This window comes from Falco rusticolus, chromosome 12, assembly GCF_015220075.1.
Source record: "Falco rusticolus isolate bFalRus1 chromosome 12, bFalRus1.pri, whole genome shotgun sequence".
Classification (NCBI taxonomy): domain Eukaryota; kingdom Metazoa; phylum Chordata; class Aves; order Falconiformes; family Falconidae; genus Falco; species Falco rusticolus.
Window position 1 is genome coordinate 31213843 of NC_051198.1, and position 20049 is coordinate 31233891.

Sequence of the window (20049 nt, forward strand, 5' to 3'; positions counted from 1 at the left end):
ACCTCAAAGCTGCACGCAGCACCATGCTGGAGAGCAAGTTCACGTGCATCAGTAAACAATTATTTTATTATTTTTTTCTGGGATGTACTTTTACCAACTAGTATGTGCCACACGGGTTATTTTTCTTAGTTTATCCTGAAGGTGACTAAGAAACACAAATAGCAGAAGCTAAGCTTTCCATCTAATCAGAAAAGCAAGTATATATGGAGATTATGTTTTCCACTTAAGTCCTACAGATGAACACATACGCTATCCCTACACTACAGGCGTACAGGATTTAAAGCTATATGAAGTCAAGATTTAGTCGTTTAGCTAATAAGTTGGAAAAAAATTCAATGGAAACCTGTAGGGGTTCATGCAGTGTAAGGATGAAGGTATGAAAACCTGAGGATGACCAATGTCATCATTCTTGAGAATAAATTCTGTCTCCAGAAGACAGCTGCATACATCAGTCTACGATGCCATCAGAACAAAACCCAAACATATGTATAAATATATAGACAAGGGAAAGAACTACAGTGTGGATTTAAAGGAACCAGTGAGTGACAGAGCATGCAAAAAGCAGGTGTGAAACCACAGGTTTTTGAAAAGTCCCTGGACATATATGTCTTCTGTCATTCAGTGCCATCCGCTTACGACCCCCTGCAGCAGACTATACATTCTAGGTGCTTGCAGTGCTTCTATTTAGCTAGCGTCGCGTAATAACTTCAGATAGAACTCCAGACAGCAATCGCATTCTGGCTTAACTTTGCTTCCTAATAAAAATACTAAAAATGATTGGTCTATATTTATTTTTATCCGCCTTCTTGCAGATTCGATGCAAAATTATTTGCATTATAATGTTTTTGTGGCAGCAGACAAGTCATACTAGGCTAATGTAAAAAGACTAAAGTGACTGTTTAAATACACACTTTAAAACAAGAAAGAAAAAAATCCATCACCTCTCTGAGCACCCTTGAGGATGCTTTTCCCTGCTATCTGTTGATAACATCTCTCATGAAACACAAAACTAAACAAAAATCCCCAGTCTCCAGCTTCCAGTTAAGCAATGTTCCTCCATTACAATAAGCAGTTGATCACACAGAGCACACAGACTGCTTGCTGTAGTGGCCGTTCATCACACACAATAAACATACAGGAGGAGCTAGGCATCACCATGAGGTGGCTACATCATCACCAGAATTCTGTAGGGCTGTAATATCTAGACAGCTGGTACCGCCATGGACAACCCCCATCACCTTTCTAGGGAGGGACTCACAAACAGATAGTCAGGATTAGGAGTACAAGTGGTTGCATGGTGAGAAAATCTCCAACATAACTGCTGCCTCCCAGGTGCAGGAGAACAACTCTTGAGTGTTTTGTTTATTTATTTTTTTTTTTCTTAACATGAAATTCCATTCTGCACAAAAATTACATTTAGAGGTGTTCTGACTATCGAGAGAAAAGCAGTTAAAAATATTAAAATCTGGTATTTTATCAGCAGATCACTTTTACCCAGCATAAATGTTTGACGCTTAAGACAAATGTTACCTTTTGTTAAACCTGACTGAGATAAGCTGGGTTCCAGATGCATGACTGAGGCCAAAAATTAGCCTATTCAATCCGTCCACAAGCCTTTATTTTTTACCTTTGACATTACCAATAGAGAAGCAAGAAAACACCTATTTATCCTGCTTATAACCTTCCTAGTCTATCAGGAACAGTATGTCAGGAGACACTGCATCTTGCAGTAAGGACACACAGGAATTGCTGTACCCATCCAGATCTTAACCCTTCCCCATCAGTCCTGCATGCAGAACAACACTACACTGACAGCAACGTGTCCAGGAGCCTGCCATGTTTCAGTAAAGGCGAAAAACCTTGGTTCATTCTGTATAAAAAATTTACAAACAATACATTTTCTGGGGTTTGAATGCACTAAGCATCAGACTGCATGAATACCATGCATCTCATTTCATGAATATTTAATAAAAGCATAAAACACTCAAGAGTAAATTTATTTGGTACGGATGCTTACTGCAGACATACTAAACCATCATGGATACCTACAAGAGACAGATAAAACTTAAATACAGCAACTTAGTGTATGTAGTTTTGTCCCATGCATTTAATGACTATAACACAGAAAGCTGAAGGACATAAATGAATCAACATGGAAAATATTTATGAATACATATTACCCACTACAAACTACTTCTATAAAGCCAGATCATTCACACGGACGTGGAAGTGCACGGGGCTGTAAATGCACGCCAGGCACGTACTTTTTAAAGCTATTCCTAAAGACCGACCTGAAGCAGCAAGCAGGAACATTCATTAAAGCAAAACTATGACCTTGGCCCGTAAACAGAGCCACAATTCACACCGGTTTGAAAAAGCCTTTAGGTTTGTGTTGGGTTGGCCTTGGCCAGCTGCCACCTGCCCACCCAGCCACCCCCTCACTCCCCTTCCTCAACAGGGCAAGGAGGCACAATAAGGTGGGAAAAGCTCACAGATCAAGGTACAGGCAGGGAAATCACCAGCTACCATCACAGGGAAAATGGAGTCAAATTGGGAAAAATTAATTGCAATTAGTATAGCTTTGGATAGTGAGAAACCAAACTGAGAATACCTTCCCACCCCTTTTTGTTAACTTCACTCCTGTTGCTCTTTCGTTTCCAACTCTTCTACCTCTCCCCACCAGGCGCAGCAAAGGGGGACAGGGGCTGCCTCCACTGCGCAGGAGGAATCACAGGCTCCTGTGCTCAGCATGGGTCCTGCCATGGCTGCAGTCCTTCAGGCTGAGCCTGCTCCTGCATGGGCTCTCCACAGCCCACAGATCCTTCAGGGAATGTCCACCCCCTCCAGTGTGGGGTCCCCCGTGGGCTGCCGTGTGGATACCTGCTCCGCCGTGGTCTCCTCTCCACAGGTTGCAGAGGAATCTGCTCTGGTGCCTGCATCACCTCGGCGCTCACAGGGCTGTTTCTCACACTTTTTTCCCTCACTTCCTAACAGCGTTTTACCCTTTCTTACACACACTGTCCCAAAGATGCCCCACTGGTGGCCCAGGGGTTCACTTGTGCGCTGCAGTGGGTCGAGATGCCCCACTAGTGGCCCAGGGGTTCACCTGTGCGCTGCAGTGGGTCGAGATGCCCCACTAGTGGCCCAGGGGTTCACCTGTGCCCTGCAGTGGGTCGAGATGCCCCACTAGTGGCCCAGGGGTTCACCTGTGCCCTGCAGTGGGTCGGCTGGAGTTGGCCGTGGCAGGTAGCCCCAGCTTCTCCTTACAGAAGCCGCCCTGCAGCCCCCACCACCCCATCACACATTCCTCACGTAAACACTAACATTTCTGTGTCTATCACTCAATCAAGGCTAAAACATTTGAAACATTCAATTAAACTTTCAATTTTTAAACAAATTATTTAGATTCCTATCAAACTAGCATTCATTTTAAAATTAACTTCAAACTGGAGGGAAAAAAAAAAGCCAAAACAAAGCATAACATTTTACTTCAGAAAAAATATTTTGGTTGAAAAACCTGAACGCTATGGATAAAACTTCACATGCATACTTTTTAACATGCGTACTTTGAATGCCAAATTACCATTTTTGTTCACTTGCCAAACCAAGAACGTCCATTATTTGCTACTTTTACATTGTAGGGTTGAGTTTCACGTCTTTCAGAATTCATTGCAATACTATGGTACAGACCTCCTGCCAGGACCGTGTCAGGGTAGGATGCTAGTGCCTCACAACACCAACATTTATCTGGTAGGACCTATCCATACGTCAGGTAACTGGGAGAGGTTCTGACCAAACAGCGTTCCCGTGGGTTGCAGACTCAGGAGATTAACCCTCCTTTCTGGGATATTGAAGACATCACCTTCCAGTTGTGCAACTGTGGGCACTCTGATTGAACAGCACCATTCCCGATCTGCATCGGCTCCATTTTATCCGTTTCCTTTGTCATTTAAGGTTTTAATGATTATGGGCCAGTAAAAGGCTGCTGGAAGGCCAAGGCACAAAGGAGCACAAGAATGGCCACGAGCTCAGATGTCACGTCTTATGATTCTGGCAATCTCAAAATTTCATTTACAAAGAGAAAATAAACTTTACCAAGAACTCCTCCAGGCAAGCTCCAGCTGTAGGTACAGCAGCAAACAGCTTTTTCTCTGTACTTCAGTAGTACCTACATTTTCAGTAAAACCCAATTAAATTGAGATTTCCGATGTAAACAGCTTTTTGGATGCTAAGGTTGAAAACACTGATGTGATTCAGCAACATTCTGATATTAGGAAATTCACTTCTGGTGTCAATAGTTAAAAGAACTTTGACTTTTAGTTTGATGAGCTTCACTGCTAGGGAAAAAAAATAAAGTCTGTCAGACAAAAGGTCACAAGGCTTGACTGAGCAACTAATGAGGCAGCTGCATACTCAGCTAGAGTCATCTCATTTTCCAGTAGGTGCTGCCTGCTAACAGCTACAATACTTTTCCACAGGCATCTGACAACCAAAAATATACTTCTTGGCATTACAGAAGAATGAATCCTGAAGACTACCAGTTTCATATGATTGAAGAGAGATTAAATGCATAGTATCTCTTCACAGGAAGTAGCTCAAGAAAACATAAGTATTTCCTTACAATTTGATGAGACATCCTTTACATGAATTCAGATAATATCTACTATGAAAATGTTCTAGTTTGCCCAAACCACACATAATACAGAAGTGAACTGAAGGGATGGGAGGAACCAACAAACTACCTCCACATTTCTCCAGTCCCTGCAGTAATGCATTCCTCGCAAAAAATTAAAACTCCCTCTCACGATCACTTGGATGCAATCTCAGATCTTTGCCCTCAATATGACTTCGACATTTGGAAGGGGATTAGACCCTGCAGCTGCAATGCTGCCCTGCCATCCCCAGCCATGCAATGGGAGGACAGAAGGCAAAGCAGCCACCGCTCTGCCACTGTGTGGCGTCAGCGTAGGCTAGCAAAGGTGCAGAAATACAAAGAATAGGAAATTGGGTTACAGAACTTTATTGCGTTTGGTCCCCGAAAAACTGAGACATCGCTAGCAGACATACAGCAGAAACTACATCCAAGTCAAAATGTTTGGCAGTTAGACACAGGACAGAAAAGTCACAAAGCAATACTGGTAACCAGCCCCATATCAGCTCTCTACTATCAAGCAGATTGCTATTTTATACTTGATAAAAAAGTATATGTTTTCAAAAGACAGATTGAAAAAAATTACATAAAAACCCAAATGTTTTATATAAAAAAGCAGGTACAATCTATAGCCGCATTTCATACCACAACTTTGGTTGATTTTAAAAGTGAATTAAGAACAAGCTTTATTAATAACTAGTTGTGTATATTGCTGTTTGTTTATTTTTTCAAATTATCACTTAATGACATTTAGAGAAGCCATTAAATTGCATGGCATTCTAGTCAGTATGAAGTGTTGCACTTCATTTAATGACTAAAATGTAATTACCTGCATAGAAAAGCACAAGATAATATGAACACCAAGAACTGCATTTAACATGTTTCTATTCTGAATTTTGTGTACTGTATATTATTGTATATTACTGCAGTTACAATCCTGAATAACAAGGTATGCATGAATACAGAAAGACGCGATCTACTTGTCACAGGAAAGACTCAGACAAGAAGCACGTTTCATTAAAGCACCTGCTAGCGCACAGAATGCTTTCCCATTTTCCTGCTTTGAACCTGACCTGTTCCCCACTGAAGTCAACAACAGGTTTAACGGTGACATCTTTGGAGGTTCATTTAAGTCCTTGGAGTCTGATCAAACGTCCAGGAGAAACACTTCCACAGGCCTTAGCAGACCTTGCAGTCCTACAGAAGCACAATGTTCAGCTTTACAGCAACCATGTCCAGCCTCCTGCCTGCCACTATGAAATCGTAAAATGGGTCTGGCGGATTCCACAATAATTTGATCGTGTGTCCATGCCTGATATAAATCACACAGACATGACTGGGTGCTCTGGTCTTACTAGGTAGCAAGAGTAATGAGACCATAGACCAGAGAAATAAAACTGTCCAGAGAAAGTTTTTTTGATTGTCAGTTATTTATTGACAGCTGCCATGTTCCTTCACAGAAGAAACCAGAAGTCTTAAAGTGAGTTTATTAACTGAATTCCAAGGACCCATGTCATGTGGCAAACCAATCCCTTATTATACAAAAAAAATGTAGTAGAGCGCTGTCAATTTATCTGCCTACCTACCAAAATAATTATTTTCAAAGAGACGATAAGCTGATACCAGATAACCTCTAAGAGCCAAGCTCCTTCTATACAATCTTCAAAACATCAAGTATGGACTGAATAAATAAATTATGCCAAACTAGAGTCTAGTATGTTCCCAAAGGTACTGCTTAGTGCTCCATTTCATGGTAATTTAAAATTCAAATGTTTATCCATTACACCATCTTCTTAAAGTCTTTCAGAAAGTAATGCAACCTGGGAAAATGACACCAAAGCAGCACGTAGGCAAAGCCCTTGGCAAGAATGACTGACACAGTAAAACGAGACAGCCTCAACCAATACTTCTGTAGTGAACATCAGGACTCGGAAACTTTGCAGTAGTAGCGAACTAATGGGTTGCCATCACATACAAGGGGAACGCTCCCCGCACAGGTGTGGATCGTTCAGCCTAGAACCATCTCAGGATGGCAGCACCTCGGTAGACTGCTGTCTTACAGGCCAGCCTGCACCCTTCTGCTGCTAAGGCGCTCACTGGATCTTCAGATGAAAAACTATAAAGAGTATAAAGTACTCCAACAGATTTCATACCTGAATTTGACCTTAAATTGTTTCTCGATTACATAAAACAGGCTTACTGAACTGCATGCATAAACTAAACATGCAGGCACTGAAAAAAAACCCCCAAATTATTACCATCTGCTTAAAAAAAAACCCTATAATTTAAGTATAAAATCAACAAAACCAATGAAATTATGATAAAACCTATGAAATTATTAATTCAAAGGGTCAAAGGGAGTACAGATAGTCTACTTTATTAGTTAGTGTTGGACTCATTTTTAGAAGTACTATTGTTGCTATGTACCATCAGTTTTCTGTTCCCCTTTTTTTTTTTTTTTTTTTTTCCCCATAGAGAAATCTCATTCTTCCCTGCTCTTCTCACATTCTTTTGTTGCTTTCCAGCAATTATTCTTCTTGCCCTTTAAACAATTCTTCACAGAAAATTCCAAGGTAACAATTTGGTGAGAAAATAAGGTTCATGATCCCAAATCCACAGCTAGGAAACATCCACCTGTTTCTTCCCCCCTGCTTTTCCATGTCATGTAAATACAAATCCCTGGCTCCCTTTCTCTATTAACATGGCATACACTGGAAAAGGACACAGCACGCTTGAATATATTCTCTAGAAGGAATAGAAATTGCTGTTCCTGAGCACGTTATTTGTCAGCATACCCAGAAATGCATTGCACAATCCATTGTTGTAATATTTAAGCAAACTGAGTAAGAAACAAGATAAGTCTTTATTACACATAAATCAGCAAATAAAGTCACACTCGCAGGCTGTTAAAAGCAAACAACTACGGTGTGAATGGGAACTTTTAGTCTGAAAAGAGCTGCTATTGTTGCAGAAAGATGAAGCTGCAGTATTACAAAAACAGCAGTTACCAGCTCCAGAAAGCATTCTGAGATAAATTTCAATTTCAGTAGTCACATTACACTGCTTTCCTTCCTCCTTTATTAGGGAATAAGTCCATTATGAGATAATCATGGCTAGCCTAACACGAGAACAAAACCAACTTATTCTGAAGGAGCCAGGAATCATGTCTCAAGGGTTGCTTATTATTATTTTAAATGACCCTTTTGCAGAAAGATGCTGTACAAGTATCTATTCATTCCAAAGATCCAGGGAGCTGGTGAATCATCTCAAGCCCTTCTCCAGGAGAAATGCAGCACTCGGATGACAAGCAAAGTAGGACTTTAGTCAGTTCTAACTAACTAACTTGGGCTACCATGGTCTCTGTTTATATCAGAACATGTTTTATCTCAAAAAGACGCTATACCTGAAATCCTGAGCACCAAAGTCTGCACCATTTGTATCCAATACAAAAGTAAAGCTAGTATACATTTAAGTGCAAAGTAAAATTCTGTCTGACAAGAATTTAACAGCATAAGTTATACAAAGCCATGGACGATAATATGTTGCAGTAGGCAGAGAAGAAATTCTTGTTTTATTTGACAAAATACCATTAAATCAGTTCCCAATTACAAGTAGTATGAACTTGTGCAATGTAAGCCTCTGATCCCTCCCCACCACCTCAGATTAAAATAAAACGATGATAGTTGCCACTCATGATAAATGACTTACAGGAAGCACTAGATAAGTGATAAATTACTCCATTTTGCTAAACAGCAATTTTAATTCATTTCTAAAAAGACTAGACCATGCAATTTCCTCACTAATTTTCACTTCTTTTTATTTAATCACACAGAATATGCACTTCAGAAGCAAATTTGCAACTGGGGAGGGAGAGTAAAGTAAGCAGAAGTTTTTAGGAACTATGCCATCTTAGTGTACATTAAATACTGAACTGCCAGAAAGTGAAAATAAGTGGATCTTTTCCCTATGAACAGTCATACCAATAAAAAGTAGATTAAAAAGTCCTGCGGTGTACACCACAGTTATATTAACTTTCATATAATTACTCAAAACACCAACGTTTGATATATTTTAAAGGCATTCTTGTTAAATTAAGAATAAACTGCAAAATGCCAAATATCCATAACATTCTACCATCCACAGAAGAAGAAACTAGTTTTGCTCAACATTACTGTTGTCTTAAAACTCAGTTAGGGATTTTGGCCAGATGTTGGGAAACCAGGCTAGGTCTACACCAACAAATAAATACAGGCTCCAAGTTTCCTCGCCAAGGTAAAAACTGTGCCAAACAACCTACCAAAGGCCTTTTCCAGCTCTCCAGGCTCCCACTGACTTTGCAGTAAAACCGCAAAATACAGATTTTCAGCTTTCAAAGGACTGGAAGCACAGAGTCTTTCAATACCAGGTTGCTTAGAGAAAGCAGTTGGTAGAAAACCTGACATTACAATTGTAAAAATAACGTGTTTGACTTCTAACTTCTGCAAATGCAAGTTTTAAACTGAATCCAGTTTGAGTGATGGCACAGGAAAGGTGAAGTCCTTTCTCCCCATCCCTGCCTGCTGCGCTTCTGCCGGCGTGTTAAAGGGGAGGAATGCTGCACAAAACTAAATGGTGTTGGTTTTTTTTTGATTGAGAAATCTGATAACAAGCTGTGTCCTGGATGAAAATCCAGTTTCTTTTCTGCTTTTTGGACAAAGCAGCACTGCCTTACTCCTTGCTGAGGGTTTTCCAGAAGACTTGCATTTATTTTTGCATTACTGTAAGTAAAAATAGGGCTTGGGAGAGGAAGAAACACTTAAGACTACTTTGTTGGTATTTTATTTCAAATGAGACAATAAGGAAGAAAAGAGTCCCAAATTAACACATTACATGAATTTATCATAATATAGAGAGAGAGTTAACTAGTGAGATGATCTGATAATGAACATGTCCAATGCTCATAAACTTCTGAAACATCAGCTGAACACCTCTCTTACAGCACTACATGGCGCTACAGGATTAGTGCAGTATGTCCTGGGGTTTGGATGCAATGAAAAACAATAAGCAATTTTCTGGTCTTAATTAACTCCTGTTAAAAGAAGCCCTGTATAACAGTAAGTTTTCCAGAGATACGGAGGGAATACCACTGCAATGGTGTTACGTGCATAAGGAGCCATTTGTTTAAAGCCAGTTTTGCACTAGTGTCAGAGAGGTACTACAGGAACACAAAGCATTTGTCTCAGCAATTTAAGCCACAGCAAGGATCTGAAAAAGGGAAACCAAACCAAACTTTCTGATTATACACAACTGTCACATTTTTTCAGTCTGTGCCTGAGATTACGTCATTGATGGAATGTCTACATATAAACGTTGGGGAAAGAAGTCTATTGGATCTCATGTTAGTCTTCAAAACATGTTTGGAAGAAGCTATTTACAATTCTTACGTCTTTCTATAAACATGAGAAATTAAATATGAAAACAATTTTTTTTTACCGCATCTCCCAGCCTGTTGAGGATACTATCATCTAATAAAAGGAGTTCCTCTTACATTTAAAACAAAGAAACATGTTTTCAAGTTACTGGGTATATGAGGAATATATTCTATGAAAGAATCCTACAGCAGCAAAGGAGACCTGAAAAGCTGAAGTCTTACCCAAAGCAATCTGCTGTTGAAAAAAACGAACAGAGATGTGCCTATGGTCTGTTGGTACCTGCTAGAAATTTTTGATCTAAACAAGCAATTCCTAATATCCCATTACGATCTTTTATATTTAAATATTACAATCTTTTATCTTTAAATAAAATCAAAGGAACTACAATCTGAGCTATAAACATTAAAAGAAATTTTTACAGATGTCCTGGTTTTGGATTAAGGTCTGGATATATAAGAAACTCAAAACTTTCCAAAGGCAGACAGACCATTAGCTAAAAATACTATTTGAGCTATATCATCTTAATTCACTGTCACATGGCTAATAATTGAGCCAAAACTGTATTTTTTTCTTAAATAAGGCCTCCTATGAGAAGCAGTAACAGGAGCAATAGGCCTTCTTTCTGGTGTATTTGGTATTTCTTTTGGCCCCTTGTTCTCAGAGTTGCCTTCAGCCAGCATCAGAAACTAGATCACAAGCGTCCAAACGAGCTACAGGATCAGAAGGCTCTGCCCTTTTCTCTTTCCACATATACTGACTTCACCTGTAAGTACTTAGTGATTTTTTTATATATCCTGCCCAATGAATCATTTAGCATGGACCCAAAATTATTCCTATATGCTCCTTCTCTTAATGCCAGGCTATGTAAGACAACTATTAAACTAAAGCAATGAGATCTTTATTAACGGTATGCAGTAGCATCTTTTATATCTACAAAGTTTTTGCAAGTTAAAAAAGCACATTAATCTAAAGCAATTGACAATGGATTTAGGTTGGGCACCAAATCTTGGAATAATTTCTGGGTTATGAAAGAGAACACTATTTTGTTTTCCCCTTTTTTCAATATTAAAAACTAAAGTAAAAGCTATAAATAATTTCTAAGAAATTAAGAAACCGTTTTTTCTTCTGAAGGAAAGCAAAGGTAGGAGAACATTGCTATTTTTAATTGGTTTGGTTTTAACAATTGGTAATGAATCCTAATATCTAATAAACTGAAGTAACAATTCAGATTACCTTCCCCCAAATGTTAAATTGACTTATCGCTACACTGAGAAATGAAAATTGGTTTCAAATTCCCTTTATGAATGTAGTTGGCAGACAAAACTAAGGACGACACACAAACATTTAAGTGATGAGTGTGGCACAGACACTTCTTTGATTTGCTCTGGAAAGAAGAATCAACTATGTAGATGTTAAAAAAAAAAAAGATACAAGGAGTGTATTTTAGAATAGAGGCAAATAAAATATTAGTATAACAATAGTGACTCCTGTCAAGGTCACAGCCATAAAGAAGCTACATAGTCTTTATTTTACAGAGAAAACCACCCATAGCTATTTACACAGAACTGCAACCACCTGCATATGTACTGCAAGAAACATTCAAGGGCAAATCCAGAGCACTTGTACATAATCATGAATTTTTTAATTCAAAAATCCATGTAAAACACTAAGATGGCTTCCCAATATACACAAAACCTTGGTGGCTGCGATACTGCTCTTATAACATAATCTCTTATAGGCTGTGATACACCTTCCTAGAAACAGTTTGACCTATTCCTTAAAACTTTCTTTTCTGTTGTTTCATCCCCTCTTCCCTCTTAGATTTTCTTCTTCAGAGACCATTCTTATCGCACTGCAGCTCCTGCTGAGGAGCAAGGGGAGGCTAAGCCATGTGCTGCTGGGTGTCCTCACAAACCAGCAGCCACTGGCAACACCCAGTCACATCTGAAGATGGGAATAGACCTTAATACCAAAGCTCTATTTCCACTCTGTGTGCACCAGCCAGCCAGAAAAAAAACCAAAAACAGAAGTGGGGACATGTTAAGGATATGGGTAAAAGGCCAACTAAATTCAAAGCAGCGTAACACATTTTATCCTGGGAACAAAACACTAAACCCTGATGAGATCTACAGAAGTCTGACAGACTATGTTAAATACTGATGTATTACAGCTCTTTTATTATTACTATTTTTTTTCCTGGCTGGCATGCTAGGACTGGTTTCGATGGATTTAGGAGCTATTCTAATATTACTGCTTGCTGGAGGACTGATAAGCATGTTGGTGTTACGTTAAATTAACACTCACTTTCCAAGCCAATAAACAAAAAAATCAAAGCACAATTATTTTTGTAATAGTTTGACAGGATACAACTTTTTTTTAAATAATCTTTCCCCTCCCTACCCTCAATCAAAATCTAGGTCATGATATTTTTGAACACAGCCATTATTTGGTAAAGAGCTCTTTAGATGTAAGCAAGGGCCTAAGTTTGGGGACTGTAACACCAGGGTCTTGTGTAAATAACAACCAGAGATACTCAGAACGGTCATTTTACATGTAGTAGCCTCAAAAATCCACATTTAGCTGACTGCAGTTACAAAAGTATGTAAGGAATAGTTTTTGCTAACGAACACAGAAAGCTATCAATGTAATTTACATTAAATTATAAAAGAGAAGCAGCAACTACATAGCAAACTGATTTTTTTAGGAAACAAGTGTTACTGAAATGACCTTTTCCCACTAAGGTTTTAGTGGGAAAGCTTAAATTGCCTAAAGCTTACCCCCATAAAGTGATAAAGGAGGAGACAATTTAAAGAAACTTGATGGATTAATAAGTTTCAAGTAACAGCTGTAAGTTTTTCTATATTAAACAGAAGACCATTTTTTCTGTCACTTCCTCTTCTTTACAATACATGCCAGGACTTGACAAGATTCACTCTTCAACAGAGTTCCATTATTTTCTAACAGATTACCAGTAAGGTATATCAAAATGAGGCTTTCAAGACCTACTCTTATGCCAGTTTGGCTTTTTCCAGTTTGGCTTTTTTTTTTTTTTTTTTTTTTTTAAGTGGCCATATTTTAGAAATTGTAGTTACCACTGTGCACCGATTTATTTTTGGCTATGCATATATAAAAGATGGGTACATCCAAATTTATCCTTTAAAATATCCTTCTAGGCACATATTGTAAAAATGTAAGAGCCCTAACTAACACAAAGTCTCATTAACACATTGAGAAAATCCCAGAAAACTTCTGCAAAAGAAAGAAAAAAAAAAAAATCAGTATTATATATGTTATGCATTTCATTTTTTGAAGACTGGCTAGCTCTTTTTCCATAAATTCAGTATTACCTACCGATCTTTATTTTTTCAGAAGTCATAAGTCCTTGAAACTGTTTGATAAGGAGGCCTCCCTACTGAGATTACCAACAGTCTTTTTATAGAAGCCTGCAATAACACCGTAAAAGCAAAAGAAGATTAGCAGAGTATAAAAATAATTGGACCTCTAGTGCTGTATTGACATTTTAGAGGAAAGATTTGCTGTCATGTCTGAGGCAAGTTATCTGCTGGTGCTGGTAAGTTCCATTGAAGATGGCACATTTACACCACTGATACTTTATCCTGTTCTTTATGCAATATATATGCCTATAGAAGGCGAGATACTTATAGTGTCATAGGTAATCCAACATATTTGCATCACTATACTCATCTAAGATAAAACTTAAGATGTCATTTCTTAGGTCACAAAAAAAGAAAAAAAAAGACATAGATAGAAAGAGGGGCGTTATTAGAAATAATGACATCATAGAAACATTTGATATTAACAACTAATTCAACTTGTTAAAGAACTTGTCTAAAAACTGCCAAACATATTTCAGTATTTACTATTACCACACAGGAGCTGAGTATTATGTACAGCCTCATGCCCTAAGGATATGAAGAAAACCACCACCACCAAAGTTAACAACCAAAGAACACTTACATAAAAACCCCAACTGAAAAAAATAATTTAACATAGCTTACAAAGGATAACCAAAAGAGAAAAAATGAGATACTCTACTGACAGGCATAGTACATAACTTTTAGATTTGGCTACTCTTCCTTTTTCAATAACCCAATCTGCATGCAGGGTCTAAAGTTTCTCTACATATCAAGGTAGAAAAAATAAGGTTCACTACAGCTGCTGGTGCTTCGCGAAGCTGTTGGCCAGAGGGGGCAAGGGAAGAAGCAATAGTGTTTGTATCCTTGCACCAAATGTTTCAGCAAGTTGCATCTATTTTCTGCAAATCTCCATCTCCTAACCAGTAAGGGGGAAAAAAAATAAATCCAAGAGACCAAAGCCTTTGTCAACAACAGCAGGAGCCACAGGCTGGTTCCTCCTGCACAGCTTGAACACAGCTGTTGGTCCCACAGAAAACCACACAGGAGTCAGGAGCAAGGGCTATTACTGGATTGACTATTCAAACACAAAAAACTACAGTGCAGGAAAAGTGCTATGCAAACCGTAGTTATTAATAAACCACTTCACCTCAGAAGAAATAAGATAATGTTTTGCTTTTTCCTATAGCATAACTGAAGCCAATCATAATTTGAACACAAATACTCTTACTAGCCGCCTCCACTCCTTTCCCCTCCATCCGTGCCTCGTGGGTCCCCTGTAATTACTGCTCAGCTGTTTAGACACACAGCCCCAGAGGCCGGTCAGGTCTTACATTTATTACATTAGGAAAATGCCACGGTGCAGTAGCCAGAGTGACAGGATCAATATACATTCAGAAAACTTTTGCATTATGAGTTCTATAAGGTAGTAATTCAGCCTCCTCCTATAAGCTACTGTTTTCTTTGGGCTGCTGAATATGGTTTTGCTTTTCTAAAGTCTCTCCTCATTTTATAGCTCCCTGAGAAAATGACTAAAGCTGTTTATGTACAATACACAAGACATTTGATTATAGTTGTCATTAACTTATAAAGCCATTTGATGACTACTCTGGATACCTTCAAACTAATTAAAATTGAAGAGTTCTTCACAAAACACACCAGCATTCATCACTGAAACACCAGGTCAGTTATTATGTTCATTAAATTATTTAAACCTTTCTGAAGTTCCAGGGAAGGGAATTACTGCGTCTGTCAATCAGGAAGTCGTTCTGTAATTGTTATCTATATTTCTCCCCAAGGCTCCTGCTCCCTACAGATTCACTAAGAATTTTGATTGCTCACCCTATAGCATTCATTTTGAGAATCCCACCCCTCAGTATTATTGCTGAGGTAGTATTATACCTCAGTATTCAAATGAAACAGTGGTACAGTTGTAAATGGTTTAAAATAAAAGATACGTCCATCATTGCAATTCTTTTTAATTGTCATTAAACAAGAAATCTGCATACTAGCTGTCCACTCTTTCCTAATTCTCTTCTACTTGTGTTCATTTTCACTAGATTCTTAAACTGAAATTTAGAGGAAAAACATAATTCAACTCCACGATAATTTGATTATTTCGTTATTCAAGTATCATTTGTTTGTACATTAGTCTAGGGCTACGAAGATGATACGCATGTTGAAGGATTTCCATTTCACAAGGGACCAGTACACTAGCCACAAAATTACAACTCTTTGATGGCTCCAAGGACAGCTCATGCAGCCCGTTTTGTCTTGCTACATCACTCTCAGTTATTTCCCAACTGCCCTAACACAGAGCTGATAAGCAACTCCTCTGTGCTGCCAGACAAGCAGCACAGACTGATAAGGCAACTTTAAGCTCCCCATTTTTGTTTTCTATCCTCATCTTCCACTTTTTGAGCCTGTTTGTGCAAGCACAAACAAAAGCTGAACAGCCTGTGCTGGCTCCTCAGAATACTATAATGCAAACAGCGGAGAACTTTCTTCACTCTTTCTGTTGGGGATTTTTTGTCAAGTGGATGCCTATCATAGTAAGTGACCCATTAAATGACTAAAAATACCCCTGTAATAGCAATGAACTGTTTCAGAAGAAAGAAAAAACTACTGTTAAAGATCCTATTGAGACTCAGGAATTTACCCTGGATTTCCAAAATGGTTTGAAGAGAAATTGGAAGAGAAATTGGATCTTGACCCATTTCTGATGATGCAGTAATCAGCATCTAGGTATTTTTCCCTGGCAAGCCAGTAGCGCTGGGACAACAGTTCTGAACATTCCTCAGCTTCACTCAAGACTCATACAAGGGCATTGAATCATCCTCTTAACATCATCCATTTTTAAAGTTTGGCGTTTTGTTTGGAAGAAGCATGCTTTCATTCTCTTAACACTGTTTTGTAAAGTACCACCCCGCTACAACAGAGTAACTTTCCCTTGACCTACTGGGTCCCACGCTCGCTCCTTCCAGTCCAGCACTTTGGATGGTTTTTTTCCCCGTAGTCAGAGCTGACCATAGACAGAGAACTAAGAACCCAAACGAATCCCAAATCCCCAGGTGGGCAGATGCAGGATAATTCTGTATTTTGGCTCTTGTACACCTAGAGCTCTCATTAAGTGAGCTGTAACTTGAGTAGTGACCTAATTGTGCTGTATCTTTTATTGTTAAAACAAAAGCAATTATGAACAGCTCCCAACAAAGCTAAATCTTTTCCATGTTTTTCTTAAAACACTGCTCATTTCTGATACACTTAAATTTAATTCAGTCTCTGTAGACCTCCCAATGCCTTGAATGTACACAGATGAATGCAGAAAGATTAAACATTTTCTTACTGTGACCTACAACAATGTGCTGAAACTTTAATTATTATGTTAATTCAAGCATTAGGCCCAGTGGATTTATTATAAACCAGAAGCTAACACAACCTACTCTGAAGTGAGATGTGGGCATTAGCTGCATCTAAGTATTTTGTCTACAAATATTTAGGCAGAGTAGCCAAAGGCTATGCACTAAAAATATTTTTTAAAATCTAATCCTAATTTTGGACCTTTTTCCTGAAGTAAATGAGGAGTTCCTCAGAAAAATTTGGAAAATGTAGTTGCCTACAGGAACAAAAGCTTATGCTTTGGTCAAAGATCACCAATCCAGATTCCAGACTTTTGAAGCAAGACTGGTATTTATTAGACAAAAATCTTTATTATACGTCAGGAGTGCATATCTTAAGCACATATATATATATATACACACACACACACACACATATATCTATAGGATGATGTCCTTATAGGTTGACATTTGGGGGAAGAAAACCCAAACCCGTATTTTGTCACTGCAGGACAGGACTGGGTACCTTGCACACCGTATTAGGAATCAGAAGAATATCCAACCCTAAAAAAAGCCTACTTGAAATAAATATGGCTTATTATTAATAAGGAGAAATTTCCCAAGTCTTGATGGTTTTAAGGACCAGCACTGGAGGAAATATCAGGTACTGAAAAGTGAGATTTGATCTTTTTCCTGATGACAGTAGAAGTGTTTCTGACCAGCTAGCCCTCATATCAGCAATCTTTTGTATCATTCATCTAGAAAAGATGCCCACTTTTTTGTTAACCCCACATACAGCTAATAACTTCCTTATTTACCTTTAGCAACATGATTGACAAAAATAAAACTCAATTTTTAAAGAGTTTAGAAGAGGAAAAAAGTGAAGAACCTTGATGGGGTGAACTTGTCAGACATTGGTAAGACCAGTGGAACTTTGCTGACTACGGAAACTTTTTTTTTTTAAGCAATGGAGACTGAGGTAGCATATATAGTCTTACTTTTCCTTAGTTGGCTACATCAGAGTATTTAATATTAAAGTATCACAAAAGCACCTGTGTTGTAATTAGGAGCAATGTGACTTTCATCAAGGGAAAGTTAAAAAAAAAGTTTAATATAATAAAGGCAAGCAGGAATTAATGCAAGCTTGCAGGCTTTATACTGCCAAGCAAGCCAGAGATTGTCCTGTGCTCATTTTTGAATATACATTGTAATTGCTTACTATCATATTGCCTTAATAACTACTACCACATATAAAACACTATGTTCTGAAAAGAAAAAACTTACAAAGGAATCATTTCATCAATATTTTCTGAAGTTGATGTAAATAAATTGGGCTAAAAGCTTTGAAGCTGAAAAGATATTAAAGACCATGGATAGTTCATGTATATTTCTGTATTATTTTTAAGCAATGTGGTCACAAGAATATTTGTTTCCTGCGTTACTTTTAAAATTTCCCCAACAGCAAGACCCCATTCAAAAGTTTCTTAAATGTTTCTACTCTAGTCAAGTCTTATTCTTGACAATCTGTCCAGGATAGAGGCAGCATGTCCTTCACTTGAAAATAAGAGGCTTATTAAAGTACAGCTCTAATACAGACCTGGTTTATTTTTTTTTTTTTTTTTCCTTAAATACTTCAAGATTATGAACTGGATCACACTACAAGGGTAATCTTTGTAATTTACAGAGCCTTTACAGCCTTGATTTATGAATGCAATGCAATTCTATTTGTACAGATATTAATATATATAAGACAAATATTTACGTATAGTTTTAACCCAGGGAATAATTTCTTAATGCATTTAATTAAGTCACTTCCCCATTGCAGTCATGTTTTAGTTACCTAAATAAATAAAAAAATAAAAAGAAATATCCAAAGTGTTTAAAAATATCCTTTATAGAATACACAAGCTCATCTGGTATCACTTCCTTAAAAAGGTAAGGCTGTTTTTCCTTTGTGCTCAAAAAAAAATCAACATTCTTTTTTTACCTTGATAGTGGGGGGGAAATGGTGTTTTTTCCACAGGTAGAGTTCAAAGTTACCATGGCAACTGAATGAAAAGTCAAGAAGGACTTGCTACCAAAGGCCTTTACACATAAAGTTACAGTCAGTAAGAAGTATTGGAAAGTTTTATGGCTATTTTAAATACACAGAATTAGCAAATTCTATGTGGTTTATTATAGCCAAGTGTTAAAAGTATATGCCTTGATTATTTTTGCAATAAGGTACACCACAGAGAGGTTCATTAAGTAAAGGTCAATTACTCTAAGTGACATAAACATAACAAAATACTGGAAAACATGTTATTACATGAACCTTGTCATGCTCAATTTTCTCAGTTAAGTATTTTGTTGTCATGAAAAAGGTAACTTAAGCAAAGTACTCATTATATTTCAAATGAAGCAACTCAATTGATTTCCTGCCTTGCGTCTGAAAGCTTAATGCAGCAATTTAACAAAAAAACAGCTATTGCGTTAATTGTGTGAGAAAATACAGCCCTGCCTTTAAGATGTTGCATGCATCCCAATATACAGAATCTATAGTTAGCCACCATTACTTGAAGATTGTAAACCATCACATAACCACACCTGATTTAAAAAAAAAAAAAACAACAAAAAACCAAAAACAAAAAAACACCAAAAACCCACACACAAACCCAAACACAAAAAAAAGCCAACCCTCAAAAAAACTTAAGTTAGACTGTTTCGGTATAAGTTTAATACCTTTCAACCAGTGTTCTAAAATTATTAGAACAGAGGGGAATGCAAAGTAAAATCTATTCAGTGAAACTACTGTTCAGAAATAAATGAATCATCCTGGCAGCAAGTAATAAGTTTTATGTCACATTCGCATGTTCAACTCAAAAGTTGATTTTTTTCCTTTCTCAACTGTATCATCTCAAAAACATAAACACATATTTTTTAAATTCCATCTTTTAACGTGTACTAGAGTATTAGCACATTACTATATTAGCTATAACCCACTTCAAATAATTCTATTGAACAGTATTAGACTCCATGCTTCTTGGAGCCAGACTTCCATTGGCTTTTCTACGACTAGGGATTCTACCCTTCACAAGGGGTTGTGATCAGCATAATTGATCTCTTAATAAACTAAGTTAACTATTCCTCCTAGCTGATATATTACGTTATTCTATTTGATTCAGTCTGTAAAAAGGAAGACAGGCTGGAATTTGGTTTAGACATTTAAATTTACTCTGAAATTTACCTTGACTTCAACTAAAAAAGAAGGCATGAACAGTTTTACTCAGCCCTCC

The 20049-nt window shown here is 37.7% G+C and overlaps 1 protein-coding gene across 22 annotated transcripts in view; it reads right to left on the bottom strand.

Annotated features, from left to right (window-relative positions):
• Positions 1-20049, bottom strand: part of NRXN1 (neurexin 1) — a 730254-nt gene that overhangs the window by 477384 nt on the left and 232821 nt on the right. The window lies entirely within an intron of this gene.